At 38.3% G+C, this 15,000-nt stretch overlaps 1 long non-coding RNA gene across 1 annotated transcript in view; it reads left to right on the top strand.

The window, feature by feature from the left end:
- LOC149131520 (uncharacterized) overlaps positions 1-15,000 on the top strand; it is a 229,035-nt gene that overhangs the window by 192,851 nt on the left and 21,184 nt on the right. The window contains exon 3 of the long non-coding RNA XR_016237777.1: positions 1,488-1,527. This is a non-coding gene — a long non-coding RNA (uncharacterized LOC149131520). The remainder of the gene's footprint in view (positions 1-1,487; positions 1,528-15,000) is intronic.

Genomic DNA, 15,000 nt, shown 5'->3' with positions numbered 1-15,000 from the left:
CAGAGAGAATGAAAGAATGAGAAAAAGAAAGTAAAGGAAAAGAGAACAAAGAATACTAAGAAAGAAAGAAAGAATAAATGAATGAATGAATGAATGAATGAATGAAAGGTACAAAGAAAGAATGAATGAATGAAAGAAAAAAGAAGGAATGAGTGAATGAATGAAAACAAAAGAAAAACACGAAATAAAAAAAAACAGTAGACCTGAAAAATTTCAGCCTCCAAGAGAATACTCGGCCATACATAGTAGGAGCATCAGAAGCCGCAGCAGCAGCAGTGGTCGTAACAGCAGCGGCGGCAGTAGCATTATTACCTACTGGAAATATTTCCGCCTGGAATGTTTTCTGCGACTAACACTTCCGGTTTGTAAGAGGCAAGTCTCGAAGATAGATATTAGCAGCATGTTATATTAAATATAGATTCTAAACATGCTTACCATTATTTTTCTCGGTTCATGCCGGACTTGGAGTGTGGAACTGGGACATGAAAGGCCAAGAAGTAAAAATTTGTTTGTTTCATAAACAAAATCTCGAATAATATTATCGAACCGCAAGACTAAAAGCACTCAATTTCATGTTCGCTCAGTTTGCTCGACTGCAAATGAGTGCCAGCCAATTAATAGCGCAACCCTCCCGTTTCCTCCTTCTGCCACCCACTGAATGTCCCGCAGGGGCCGAAGGAGCCGAAAAGGCCGAAAGGACCGCATGATGAAAGACACTTCATTTCACGTTGGCTCAGTCAACTCAGCTGTAAATGTGCTCCAATTGAGTGATGGAGCAATCCTCTTTCTCACGTCTTGGACATTTCACTGAGTCGAGGGTGAGAAAGGGTCGAAGACAGCTGCAGTCTGTTCGGTTGTTAATAAGCTCCGACTAAGAGGTGAAGAAATCTTACCCCCACCCCAATCTATCTATCTATCTATCTATATATATATATATATATATATATATATATATATATATATATATATATATATATATATATATATAAATTCAAAAAGGGATAAAACTCTTTTACAGGAATTTTATCAAGAAGCCAGTGTGTAAAAAAATTCATAAGGCAAATTTTTATTCCCAAGAATATAATTATTCGTTTATATTTATATAAAGGGCATTATTACAGAAAAATAATAACGCCACACAGTGGACTTCTCAAAATAACCACATTTAGTACCTAATGCGAGGAAAAACAACCAACAGAAGACGACCAACTTTCTTTTAAATAAACTTAACTGTGTATCGACCGATTTCGCGATTACTAGAATGAATCTAGATTTCGTTCATCAGCACAGTATTGTCCCAAAAATATATATAAATAAACAGAATTCTCACCTCACCTCTAAGTATTTTGCCCGTCGTGCTAACGATTCTGTCAGCTCGCCGCCTCCATCATAATAATGATAATAATAATAATCCGTTTAGATTTTTAAAAAAAACTTCATTGAGATATTAACTCAACAGTAATTTTTATTGTCTTTTTGTTTTGCAGCATCTTTTCTCGGATCTGGTACCTATAAATTCGATCCAAGGTATCTATATTCTTTATTTATTCATTGCATCTTGTCTTTCTGCTGGTTTCCCAGATAGTTCGATATTTATAAATATATATCAGATTGTCCTCGTGACTTTGGAACAGACATCTCCAATTAAATCCAACAATAATTTTCCTATAACCGCTTCCTAATTACATTCTTTATCTTGTTTCATTAATTAGACTGCGGCCATGATGGAGCACCGCCCGGAAAAAAATTTTTAGTTGAATGAATCAGTCCCAGCACTTTCATTCATTCAAACATGGTGCTTATTCTATCGGTCATTTTTGCCGAACCGCTAAGTTACGGGAACGTTAACATACCAACACCGGTTGTCAAGTGACGGTAGCGGGATCAATCACAGACACAAAGACACACACACACACACACACACACACACACACACACACACACACACACACATATATATATATAACACATACACTCACACACACACACACACACACACACACACACACACACACACACATATATATATATATATATATATATATATATATATATATATACGATGGGCTGCTTTCAGTTTTCCACTCACAAGGCTTTGGTCGTCCCGAAGCTGTAGTAGAGGGCACTCGCCCATGGTGCCAAGCAATGGGACTGAACCCGGAACCATGTGGTTGGGAAACAAGCTTCTTACCACACACGTGTGCCTATAACTATTGGTTTTAAATTTTGGCATATGGCCTGCAATTTCGGAGAATGGGTTAAATCGATCACATCGACCCCAGAGCTCAAATGGTATTTACTTTATTGACCTCGAAAGGATAAAAGGGTAAAGTCAACCTCAGCGGCATTTGAACTCAGAATATAAAGACGGACGAAATGCTGCTCAGCATTTTGTTCGGCGTGTTAACGATTGTGCAAGCTTGCTGTCTTCTTGCGCCTATAAAATTTCTTTTCTACTCTAGGCGCAAGGCCTGAAATTTCTAGGGAGGGGGCCAGTCGATTAGTACGTAACTGGTACTTAATCTATCGACCCCGAAAGGATGAAAGGCAAAGTCGATCTCGGCGGAATGTTGCGCTTATAAATATTACGAAAATAATAAAGAAACATAAATACACAGTTTCAAAAATTAAATAGAAGCCTAGCAAAGAAGCAAACAAAAAAATTACACGCAAGACATGGATATGTTCATTTCTCGTCAGTTATTGTCCAAAAATTCATAAGAATTTCACGCCTTTAACAATGATATTTTTTTCTCTTTTGGTGGCGTCAACAGCGAAAAGCTGCTGGGAATAGTGACGAACAGAAACGCGGAACAGGTAGTGGGTCACCACTATCTTTTCTAAAGAACCTCTTGTATCATTGTATTCTGGGAATTTAGGACGAAAATGCCTTCTGTTTAATGAATCTTGATATGTGTTTTAATAATTCTTAAATAAGGGTTCCATGATGTAATGGTCAGCACTCTGGACTCTGAATCCAGCAATCTGAGTTCAAGTTTCAGTAGAACCTGATACAGTTTTTAGGCGCAGGCATAGCTGTGCGGCAAGAAGCTTTCTTCCCAACCACATGCTTTTCGGTTCAGTTCCACAGCGTGCCACCTTGGGAATGTGTCTTCTACAATAACCTCGGGTCGACCAAAGCCTTGTGATTGGATTTGGTAGACGGAAACTGAAAGACGCCTGTCGTACACATATATATATATATATATATATATATATATATATATATATATATATATATATATATATATATATATATATATATATATATATACATATATATATATATATATATATATATATATATATATATATATATATATATATATATATATATATATTTGCGTATATACCAGGGGTGTATGAAAAGTTTTGAGCCTTCAAGGTGCAAGACTTCTAATGAAGGTACAAGTCTTGTACCTTCATCAGAAGTCTTGTAGCACTTGTCTGTGTTTGTCCCCACCCTCGCTTGACAACCGATTTTGGTGTGTTTACGTTCCCGTAACGTAGCAGTTCGACAAAAGAGACGGATAGGATAAGTACTAAGCTTACAAACAATAACTCCTGGGTTCGATTTCTTCGACTAAAACCCTTCAAGGCGGTATTCCAGCATGGCCGCAGTCAAATGATTGAAACATGTAAAAACAAAAATGCGCGCGCGCGTATATATATATATATATATATATATATATATATATATAGGAAAATGTAAAAAAGCCAGAATGCTGAACTGGGAGCATAATTTAATGAAGATTTTTTCTAACCGGTTTTCATTGCGATGAAGCAAATTATCAAGAAGGAGAATGAAAATGTTTTTTTACAAAGAAGTACAAAAAAGTACAAAATGAAGAAAATAATATATAAAACAATAATATATAAAAAAAATAAATATACCCATACATTATATTGTGTTTGAGCTTTTGTAGTTCAATAGTAGTTCATGTATAAATTGGTAGGAAAAATAAGGATGCATGAGAGTTGAGAGTTTTGTTAGGTTTAAAAAAAGGGTTAAAAGTTTGTGTTAAGCAGGAAATGTGGTGTCAAAACAGGAAGTGTGTGTAAGGGGAGACAAGTGTTTTTAGTTAGAGTTATGAACTCTTTTTTTCAAAACAGGAAGTTTGTGTCTGTTCATAGAGAAATAAGGTCACTGAGGGGTGTGTGTGTTAAGAAATGGTTGGAATTTCTCTATGAAAAGATTCTCCTTGTTGATTCTTTCTTGTGTGGAGATTCTGTCTTTACATTGATAGAAAGGGAATATAATGAATTTAGGGTTTTTGTTTCTGGCGCAAGAGTCTATGTGGCCACTGAGTGGAATTTGGCGGTATTGAGGGAGGTTTATTTGTTCCTTATGGACAGCTACTCTTCTACGTAATGGGAGGCTCGTCTGTCCGATATAGAAGTTTTGGCAACCTGCGCAAGTAAGGACATAAATGAGGTTACTCGAGGAACAAGAGAAATTGGTTTTAATTTTAAACTTTGTTCCTCGTTTGAAGGTAAATTCAGAGCCTTCAAGTAGGTAAGGGCAGGTGCCACAATTAAGGCGTGCACATTTTTTAACTGATGGGGGTGGAAGTGGTGTATGTAGTTTGGAATTGGTTAATAATGTTTTCAAAGATTTGTGTTGCCTTTTGCATTTAAGGACTTTGTGTGTATTAATGATATTGTTCATTTTCGGGTCTGTGGTGAGTAAGGGGAGGTTTTGTTTAATTGTGGTGAATGCTTCGATGTTATTGGGGTTATGGGTGGAGATGTATGGAAGTATTTTGGGGTTGGGTGTGTTATTATGTTGGTTGGTTTTTAGTGTGTTTTTGTCAAGTTCCTTGGCACGTTTTATTCCAAGATCTATGAGTGTGGAGGGATATTGGCGTTGTAACAGTGTTTTTTTGAGATCTTGTAAGCGTATTTCTCGAGTGGTATATATATATATATATATATATATATATAAGAACTTATTAACGGATTGTTCCTTGGAGATTATTCTCCGAAGGCGATATCTTAGATTAATCATTTATTTTTGCTTTCTTAATTTATCCCATCACTATTTATAGTAATGCCGCCTTAATCTGATATATCGCTAATAAATATTGACAATTAACATTTAATTAGCTTTTAAAATAAACCACAAACATCCGCCACCCAACATTTTACATCAAACATTCGTATGTTACGTTATATGACCAACATAGCCAGCTCTTCCTACTTAACTCTGTGTGTATGTGTGTGTGTGTGTGTGTGTGTGTGTGTGTGTGTGTGTGTGTGTGTGTGTGTGTGTGTGCGTGTGTATGGTGGGTAAGTGCGTGTGTATGGTGGGTAAGTGCATGTTATGCCACGAAACACCTAAAGTAAATTCTCTATATATAAACACAACTAACAAACAAGGCATTAAATATTAAAATAAACGCAATCGCATTACACTTAGCTCATAACCCTTTCAGCCTGCAAGTACACTTTAAGGGCTGCGATTTCCTTTGACCATAAGCTTGGAAGAAAACAAAAGCGGACAGTCACATTGTTGTGGGTTCACAGATGAAAGTAACAATGTTTCTGCCTATTAGCAAGCCGTAAATACAGAACCATGAAGTCGCCAATCTTTGGCGTTTTCCGCAATTAGAGTCATACGAAATCCATCCCATTACAGCTACTCTTACGTTAAATGGATTAAGTTTTCCGTTTTTTGTTCTTCGTTACGTAAAGCAATTTTTTTTAACACATAAGATGTCATAGATCAGAAGTGAAGTAAATTTAAATATTACTAAGTGGCACCTTGGGTAAGTGTCTTCTATTATAAACCCAGGCTGGCCAAAGCATTGGAATGAATTTAGTCGACGAAAACTGGAAGAATACCGTCGTGTATGTGTATATATGCGTCTGTCTGTTTGTCCTTCACTACCACCATTGCTTCACAACTGGTGTTGGTTTGTTTACGTCCCCGTAGCATAGCGGTATAGCACCAGAGACTGATAGAATAAGTACGAAACCTAAAAATACGTACGGCGACCGATTTGTTGTGTTACAGTCTTCACGACAGTGACCTAGCATAGCTGCAGTTCAAAGATTTAAAACCCTCAACGTGGGTATTTCCAACGCTCAAATGACTTTGCGAATTCACCATCTTACCAATTTGCAAAATGACCAATGCTATTAGAGGCATTAGACTGATCAAGCCATCTTGTTCTATTACACTCAGAGAGAATATCTAACATTCATCCATATTTTCCTTCGTTTTTTCAGCTTCCCCATAAATCTAGAAAGGGAAGACGGGAGATGCAATAGGGTACGTAGGGCCGCAATGGGGACCGGCCTCCCCGGGCGATGCTTTTATAAGGCGGCATTTTTGGGCGTGTTGTGTAAGCCTATATATGCTATGACAGCTCGGGGTGGGCAGAAAACACAAAGGCTGTTCCGGGAGCCACATACTGTAGCTACTCTACCGTGAGGATATTGTAAGCACTGACCCAAAGTTTTACCTCGGTTCTTCAAACGGAAGGGTTTACTTAAAGTCCTTTCCACGGAGTTGACTCTAAAATGATTCCCGAATCGTATCCTATAACTAAAACAAATATTTATTGATTGATTGGTTGATTGATTGATCGATTTAACTTATCTTTTATTCGAAGCATTTCTAGAATGTTCCTCCTACGTGGTCTCGTATTTTCTTGTTAAAAGCTCATAAACACTCAGTCACAACAATCGTCGCTACTACCACCATCACCACCGCCACTGCGCCACTATAACCACCACCAGCACTACCACCACTACCACCACCACCACCACCACCATCACTACTATCATTACCACTACCACCAATACCATCACCACGATTGCCCCTATGAATATCGTCATTATCATCCGCACCGCCATCATTATAATCACTAACACTATTACTATCACCACTACCAGAACTACTGCCACCCTCACTACCAATACCAACACAAACACCACCACCACCACCACTACCAACACCACCACCGCCACCATCATCACCTCCTCCACCCCCACAAACTATTTCCATTGTCATTCTTCCTGCTAGTGCAGAAAGGGAAAAAACCCACTAAGGTGCTGTCTATCCACGTCTATTTATCTATTAGGTTAATCTTCTGACGTCATAGGAGATTAGCGATAATTAACGATCGATGATGATCCGTTTAACGAACCGCTCAATCTCATAGATTCGTTGCAGTCTGTTGCGTACTTTCCCCAGTCAGAAGCAAGCTCTCAGCCTCCCCACCACTTCTATATCTATATCTACCTCAGAACCACCACCACCACCACCACCACTACTTCCGTCAGTATATAATTATAACACCAATGTCAGATGGCCATGGAATGGAAACCCAGTTATTATAGAAAAATAAACGAATAAAAGAAGGAAAAGAAAAAGAAAAATTATTCTAAAATTCCCCAGCTAGAAAAAAAAAATGAAATTGAAATAGGATGTTCTGTAATTATTATTATTTTTCCTTGTTACCGCACCGGAAAAATACCCAGCTGTATTTTTCCCAGCTTTACGTTCTGAGTTCAAATTCCGGTATAATCGACGCCGAGCTGGCAGAATCGTTAGCACTCCGGGCAAGATGCTTAGCGACATTTCTTCTGATTCTACGTTCTGAGTTCAAATTCTGCCAAGGTCGACTTCGTTTTTCATGTTTTCAAGGTCGGCAAAATACCGGCTGCACACTGAGGTCATGTAATCGACATATCTCCTCCCCGAAATTGCTGGCCTTGTGCCCCAATTTAAAATCATTATTGTTGTTATTATTATTATTATTATTATTATTATTATTATTAATGAGTGAGAGAGCAGTGCATGCCATCAAAGTGACACTGGGGGTAAAATATACGAAGCCCATTATACCCATCATGACTACCCGTCTGATAAGGGTACACCAGGCACATGCATCACAATAGACAATAACAAGAACAACAATGATAATTGTTTCAAATTTTGGCACAAAGCAAGCAATTTCGAGGAAGTGGGTAAGTCGATTAGATGGACCCTAGTGCTTGACTGGTGGTTATTTTATCGACCCCGAGAGGATGAAAGACAAAGCCGACCTCTACGTTATTTGAACTCAAAACATAAAGACGGAAGAAATCTTACTCAGCATTTTTCCTGGCGGGCTAACGACTGCGCCAGTCTTAATAATAATAGTAATAATAATAATGATAATAATAATAATAATAATAATAATAATAATAACCTTTTCTGCAATAAGCACAAGGCCCATAGTGGGTAAGTCGAAGAGGGTGAGTCGAAGAGGGTGAGTCGAAGTGGGTGAGTCGATTACATCGACCTCAGTACTTCACTGGTACTTAACTTCTTGACCTCGAAAGGATTCAAGGCAAAGTCGGCCTCGACAGATTTGGACTCAGAGCATAAAGACGGGAGAAATACCATCTAATAATAATAATAATAATAATAATAATAATAATAATTTCTGTTTCATGCGCAGGGCCAACGATTTTGAGGAGGAAGGTAAGTCAATGTCAATGATACTTTGACTGGTATTTTATTTTATTGACACCAGTGGTGGGCAGTGATGAAAGGTGAGGTTGAACTCGGCGGGATTTGAACAGAAGCTGGAACAAACACTACGACACGTTTTGCTCGACGCTCAAACGAATCTATCGTGTCATTGCAATATGGCTCCTCGGAAGTAGATCAATAGTAAAGATCGATCGCTATTTTAAAAGTAATAGTATAGGTATCGATAATTGAATCTAGATAACAATGTGGCACACCTTCATACATAGACTCTCTCTCTCTCTCATACACAAACACACACACACATGCACACACACACACATACACACACACACACACGCACAGACACACACACATATATATTATGTATGTGCATGTGAGAACAACGAAATCCAAATGTGTGTATATGTGCATGTATGTATATGAATATTTGTACATACATATATGTATGTATATACATACATATATTTACACGCAGAGAGACACATACACACACATATATATATATAGATGGATGCATATGTATGTGTGTGTATTACTACTAACTGTACCCGCATGTAAATATAGGCACACTCATATTCACATCCACACACACACACACACACACACACACACACACACACACACACACACACACACACACACACTCACACACAATCAAGCGCACTCTCATATAGAAGCGCAGCGGAGAAAGAAGCTGTGTTAATCCTTATTAATCCGTATGAAGCTAGCTTCACGCTGTTGAAAATTCTATAAATAGGTGATTAATATCTATTATAAACCCGGATTAAACTCGGACACTAAAAATAGATGTATTTGTTTATTTGTTTGCTTGTTTATTGGGCTATGTGTTTGTTTTTCACGTTTCAAATACCCGTATGACCAGTAAGCGCACGCGCGAAGGAGAGAGAAAGGGAAAAAGAGAGAAAGGGAAAAAGAGAGAAAGAGAGAAAGGGAAAAAGAGTGAAAGAGAGAAAGGGAAAAAGAGAGAAAGAGAGCAAGGAAAAGATTCAAGATTTATAACCTTGAATCAATGAATCAATCTCTCTCTCTCTTTCTCTCTTTCTACACACACACATATGTATGTGTGCGTGTGTGTGTGTGTGTGCACTAATATCGAAAAGTGAGAACAAGTGCCAAATATTGCATTAGTGTATAAATATTCTCATCCAAAATGGAGACGTATACCAACAATGTAAGTATGCTTAAACAATTGTGAAGTGCTCTTTTTCTAGAAACCATTGGTTGCCTTACTAACCGACTATATGCTTTGTAAAAACACTGTTAATTATTCGAGATTGTTAAGCATTTTATGAAAGCTTTATGTTTATTCTTGTGACTTGGTAGAAACCTCTGATGATTTTCCACATATTCTACATGAAGATGGCGCTGATGCCATATCAATGCTACACTTGCTTGAGTTACTACGTAAAGCTTGTTCTTGAGCAGCAAGAATCAGTCTTTCCGTCTCCTTCTTTAAAAAACAATGTCTTAACCACCCCCAGGATTCTTCACCAGTTTCATCCGCTTGTTGAAAAAGACTCTCTCTGTAGAACTTTCTCTTTCCAGCCAATGATCTTTTCCCTATTAAACCTCATATTGCGCTCCTGGAGGGTGGCATTTTTATCACTGATCACCTTCTCACTCAGCGCAGCCGGCAAAATTCTTTCATCACTAATCCTCAGATAAGTATAAAAGGACTTGATCTCCTTCACTATACTATCTTTTATTCCAACCAGTCCTCTTCCACCTTTCTTCCCAGGTAAGTAAAGCCTTGCTGTGTTACTTCTAGTATGAAGGCATCCATGCATAGCCATTACTTTCCTAGTTTTTCTATCCCCGTTGACAAGTTCTTCCTTTGTCCATTCCGCAACACCTGAATAATAACGTATCGCACCTATAGCCCACGCGTCGATGCCTCTAACCAGGTTACCCCCATTCTGCCCGGCCCGGTAACGATTCTAACATCTCGCCACCCTCACAACAACAACAACAACAATAATGATAATGGCTTCAAATTTTGCCACAAGGGCGGCAGTTTTTTTTGGGGGGGGGGGGAGTCGATTACATCGACCCCGGTGTTCAACTGGTACTTATTTTATCGACCCCCAAAGGATGAAAGGCGAAGTCGACTTCGGTAGAATTAGAACTCAGAACGTAGCGATGGACGAAATACCGCTAAGCATTTCGTCCAACGTGCTAACGATTCTGCTAGCTCGCGACCATAATAATAATAATAATAATAATAATAATAATAATAATAATAATGTTGTGTCGACGCCCCAGACGATGAAGTAGGCTAGCCCAATACGTAGATATAGAGGGGGGACTCTAGACGTCGAGTAGTTGAGTAGAGGTCATCCGAACGTGCGATATAACAGTGGCGACGAGGATTTCGTAGCTCACACAGCCAGTGTGTAGTATTGTGATATAACAAATAATAATAATAGTAATAATAATAATAATAATGATAATTATAATAATAATTTTTAAGAAACAGAGAAACTTTCAAAATACAAAGATCTGGAAATTGAGGTAACTCGAATGTGGCGTCTAAAAACAGAAACAATTCCTATCATAGTGGGCACATTGGGTATAAAATAAAATATTCAGACAAATACACAACAAAAACACCAGGACTAACAAATATATATAACATACAGAAAATAGCACTACTAGGCACCGCACACATAAAAAAACTTTCAATACAGTAAAAATAAGAGCATCACAACAAACCACAGCGCATACCAAAGGCACAGAGAGCTGCGCTCGGTAGTGAAGTGAAAACACGTGATAAAAGTAAAACTACTGAATATTGATAATAATAATACAAGCGCAGAAAGAAGAAGGGTCTAAGTATGGCCTGGATCGATTGCCGAAAAGCTTTTGATAGTACAAGGTAGCACCAATAATCATAAAATATATAAAACATTCCATGAATAAATAGCAGACAGTGTTACAGCTCCAGACAAAAGAGAGACTCATAAAAATCGAAGCCTTCCCCATTAGAAGCGAAATTTTCCAGGAAGACACGCTCTCTCCACTCCTTTTCTGCCTGGCACTGACACCTTTATTTGACATGTTAAACAGAACTGGATGTGGATACGAGTGTTATGGCAGAACAATCAGCCATCTTTTATATATGGATGATCTAAAACTGTACGCTACAAATGATAAACAGCTACAAATAATTCAGTACATGAATTTACCAAAGAAATAAACATGAAATTTGGCTCAGAAAATTATACCAAAGCAACCCTAAAGAGATGAAAACTAGTTGATGGTAGCAACATCACACTAGATAAAGCAAATGAAATAAGAGAATTAGACCAAAACCAATGGTACGAATACTTAGGAACCAATGAAGCAGATACGATACAACAAACACAAATGAAAGAGAAGATAAAAAAGGAATACGATATACGAGTCAGATTAATATTGAAAACAGAGCTCAATGCGAAAAACAAGATAATAGGTATCAACACACTAGCCATCCTAGTTGTAAGTTACAGTTGCAATATTCCTCCTCAGGAGTTACCTCAATCCTTTCTATATTAACCAAAATAATAGTAATAATAATAATAATAATAATAATAATAATAATAATAATAATAATAATAATAATGATAATAATAATAATAATAATAATAATAATAATAATAATAATAATAATAATAATAATAATAATAATGATAATAATAATAATAATAATAATAGTAGTAGTAGTAGTAGTAGTAGTAGTAGTAGTAGTAGTAGTAGTAGTAGTAGTAGTAGTAGTAGTAGTAGTAGTAATAATAATAATAATAACATTACGGTCAGTTTGCAAGAGATGTGAACGCCAAGACAGATGCAGAAGACCGGTGGCTATGGACGAGGAGAAGTGGCCTGAAGATAGAGACAGAAGCATTCATATGCGCTGCTCAAGAACAAGCGTTAAGGACCAATTATGTGAAGTGCAGAATAGACAACACTACCGACAACGACCAATACAGAATGTGTGGTGAGAGGGGTGAAATGGTATGTCACATAGTTAGCGAATGCCCGAAATTGGCACAACGCGAATACAAAAGGCAACATGACAATGTGGCAAGAATGATCCATTGGGAGCTCTGTGGAAATGACGGCCTACAAAGAGCAAAACCCCCAGGAGTCACCGAGAATGAGAATTGCAAGATCCTGTGGGATGCAATGATTCAGTGCGATCACCTGACCAGACATCGGAAACCGGACATCGTTGTGGTGAGTAATAAAGGAAAAACATATATCATAATCGATATAGCATGTCTCAGTGACAACAGGATCAATGTGAAAGAAGAAGAAGAAGAAAAAATAATCAACTATGATGATTTGAAGTGGAAAACACGAAGGTTGTGGCCACCGAGGAGAGTAGACGTGATACTAATAGTGATTGGTGCACTTGGAAGTATCAGCATTCAACTAACAACGTGGCTCAAAAAGATTGGTGCAAGTGTGAAGGTAGAACACCAACAATCAGCATTGCTTGGAACTGCAAGAATCCTTCTCGGGGTTCTTGAAGCATGACCAGTAAACGAGTGTCACCTTAGTCTGCTGGCTGTGGACAGCTGACACTTCCCATCATACCCAGCAAAATAAGCTGTGAGTTTTCATCACATAATAATACAAATAATATTAATAATAATAATAATAATAATAATAATAATAATAATAATAATTTTTTTAGCCACAGGGTCATAGGTGAGGGGGACATCACAAGGACAGACAACAGTTTGTGTGAGGATTTACATAAAGGTTGGGGGAAAAGAAATGGAAAAGACAGTGAAATGCAATAAAAGTACACATTGTGTATAAAGTAATTGATAACATGAATGATGAAAGTCTTCCTGATACAGGAGAAACTCCGATTAGAGCCAATCGAGGAACCCCACAAATCCAGGATTACTCTGGCCACCAAAATCATGGGACCTCTCCAGAGTGTTGCTCTCGAATCTACTGGCGCATACTCAGCGTAGTGCCAGTCACTCTAACCAGTTTTGCTACAGTCATCCTTATTTTCACAGATTCGCTGGGCGGTAGCACTTTGCTTTTCAACCTTCCTTTTCCAAATGGAAACTTGAAAAATCGATGAGGGCTTGACCGAGGAGGAAGGTCGCTTTCTTCAATCCTTTCAACCTCGTCCACCACACAACCTCTTTAGCTATAGTCACTAGACAGAGGAACGACACCTGCCCGCCCTTGTTAAAGGTGGTGGGTGGAACGATCCTCACGATGGATTCAGCTGACAGTCGGATTCGACCCACACGTGATAACAGCTGTTCGACATAACTCCACAAGTCTGAAAAACTCGAACACTACACGAGTGCATGCAGAACGGTTTCGTCGCACGGCTGACAATGCTTCTGTGCCTGAAGGGCTTATCTCGAACAGGCATTGCTCCTCGGTAGCACTGCCAGGCCAGAAATTTCTAATGCCTTAATGCAATACCAAGCAGGGGCTTTTATAGCATCTGCTCTTAAGTGATCACAAGTGATATCACGTACATTGTTTTGTCTTAGTATAAAAGATGGGCTACAGCAAACATTCTACTCTGTACCAGATTTCCTTCTCAGTTGCTTGAATATAACCAGTTGAGCATGTCACTTAAGAGCTGACGATATGTGCATCTCTGATCACGAGCAGAAGTAGTTGGGGAGCATCATAGCCATGTGTTGAGAGGGATTGTTTGGAGTTTGAATAAGTCAACTCTGGAAACGTAGGGATTTCGGTCATAATCTTTAAACAACCCTTATTCAGGAAACTTTTAAGCGGAATAGGCTACTCGACCTGAAGAAATTTTAACTGAACCCCACCTGCAATGTCATATGCCGTTCACCTTGATATGAGGTCACCATGTCGCGCACATATGGTTGTGATAATTTGTGCCTGGTGCACGCTTATTACACGGGTAGGCATGATGAGTTTATTGGGCTTCGTATATTTGTAACCTAGTGTCATTTTTATGGCATGTGTTGCTCTCTCACTAAGTAATAATGATGATGATTATCCTGATTGTAAAGCGAAATATAACCAGTGCATGTGTTTTTTAATGACAAAATGAACCTCTCATTGTATAACATCTATGTGTGTATATTCAATATACACATACATATGTGTATATAAATCGATACGCCTGTATATGTGTATGTATATATTTATATATGTGTGAGTTTTCTTCCTTGGCTATCGCCGAGCAAACACGCGAACTTACTTCGTCCCCACTTTCAAGTTCGTGCCTCACAGCGTTCATACACACATAATTTTTCCCGTCTGGCCGTATAGCCTTTTCTGCTTGTTTTCCTGTCTTGTTTTTTGTCCGCCACTACATTCCTCCATGGCAAGGTTTAATTTGTGTATACAAATTTAATTTGCGGTCCATGGGAAGAGCCGTTTTAACGATGCGTCCTACCCAGCTCTTCGAAACGCCGGTGTTAAAACGGGGGTAGCTGATGAAGGAAAATGTTCTCTATGTGGCTTGTGTGTTTTCTTGTCTACGTTTT

Source organism: Octopus bimaculoides, chromosome 21, assembly GCF_046866305.1.
Source record: "Octopus bimaculoides isolate indiv1 chromosome 21, ASM4686630v1, whole genome shotgun sequence".
NCBI lineage: Eukaryota > Metazoa > Mollusca > Cephalopoda > Octopoda > Octopodidae > Octopus > Octopus bimaculoides.
This window is presented reverse-complemented; position numbering and strand designations above follow the sequence as displayed.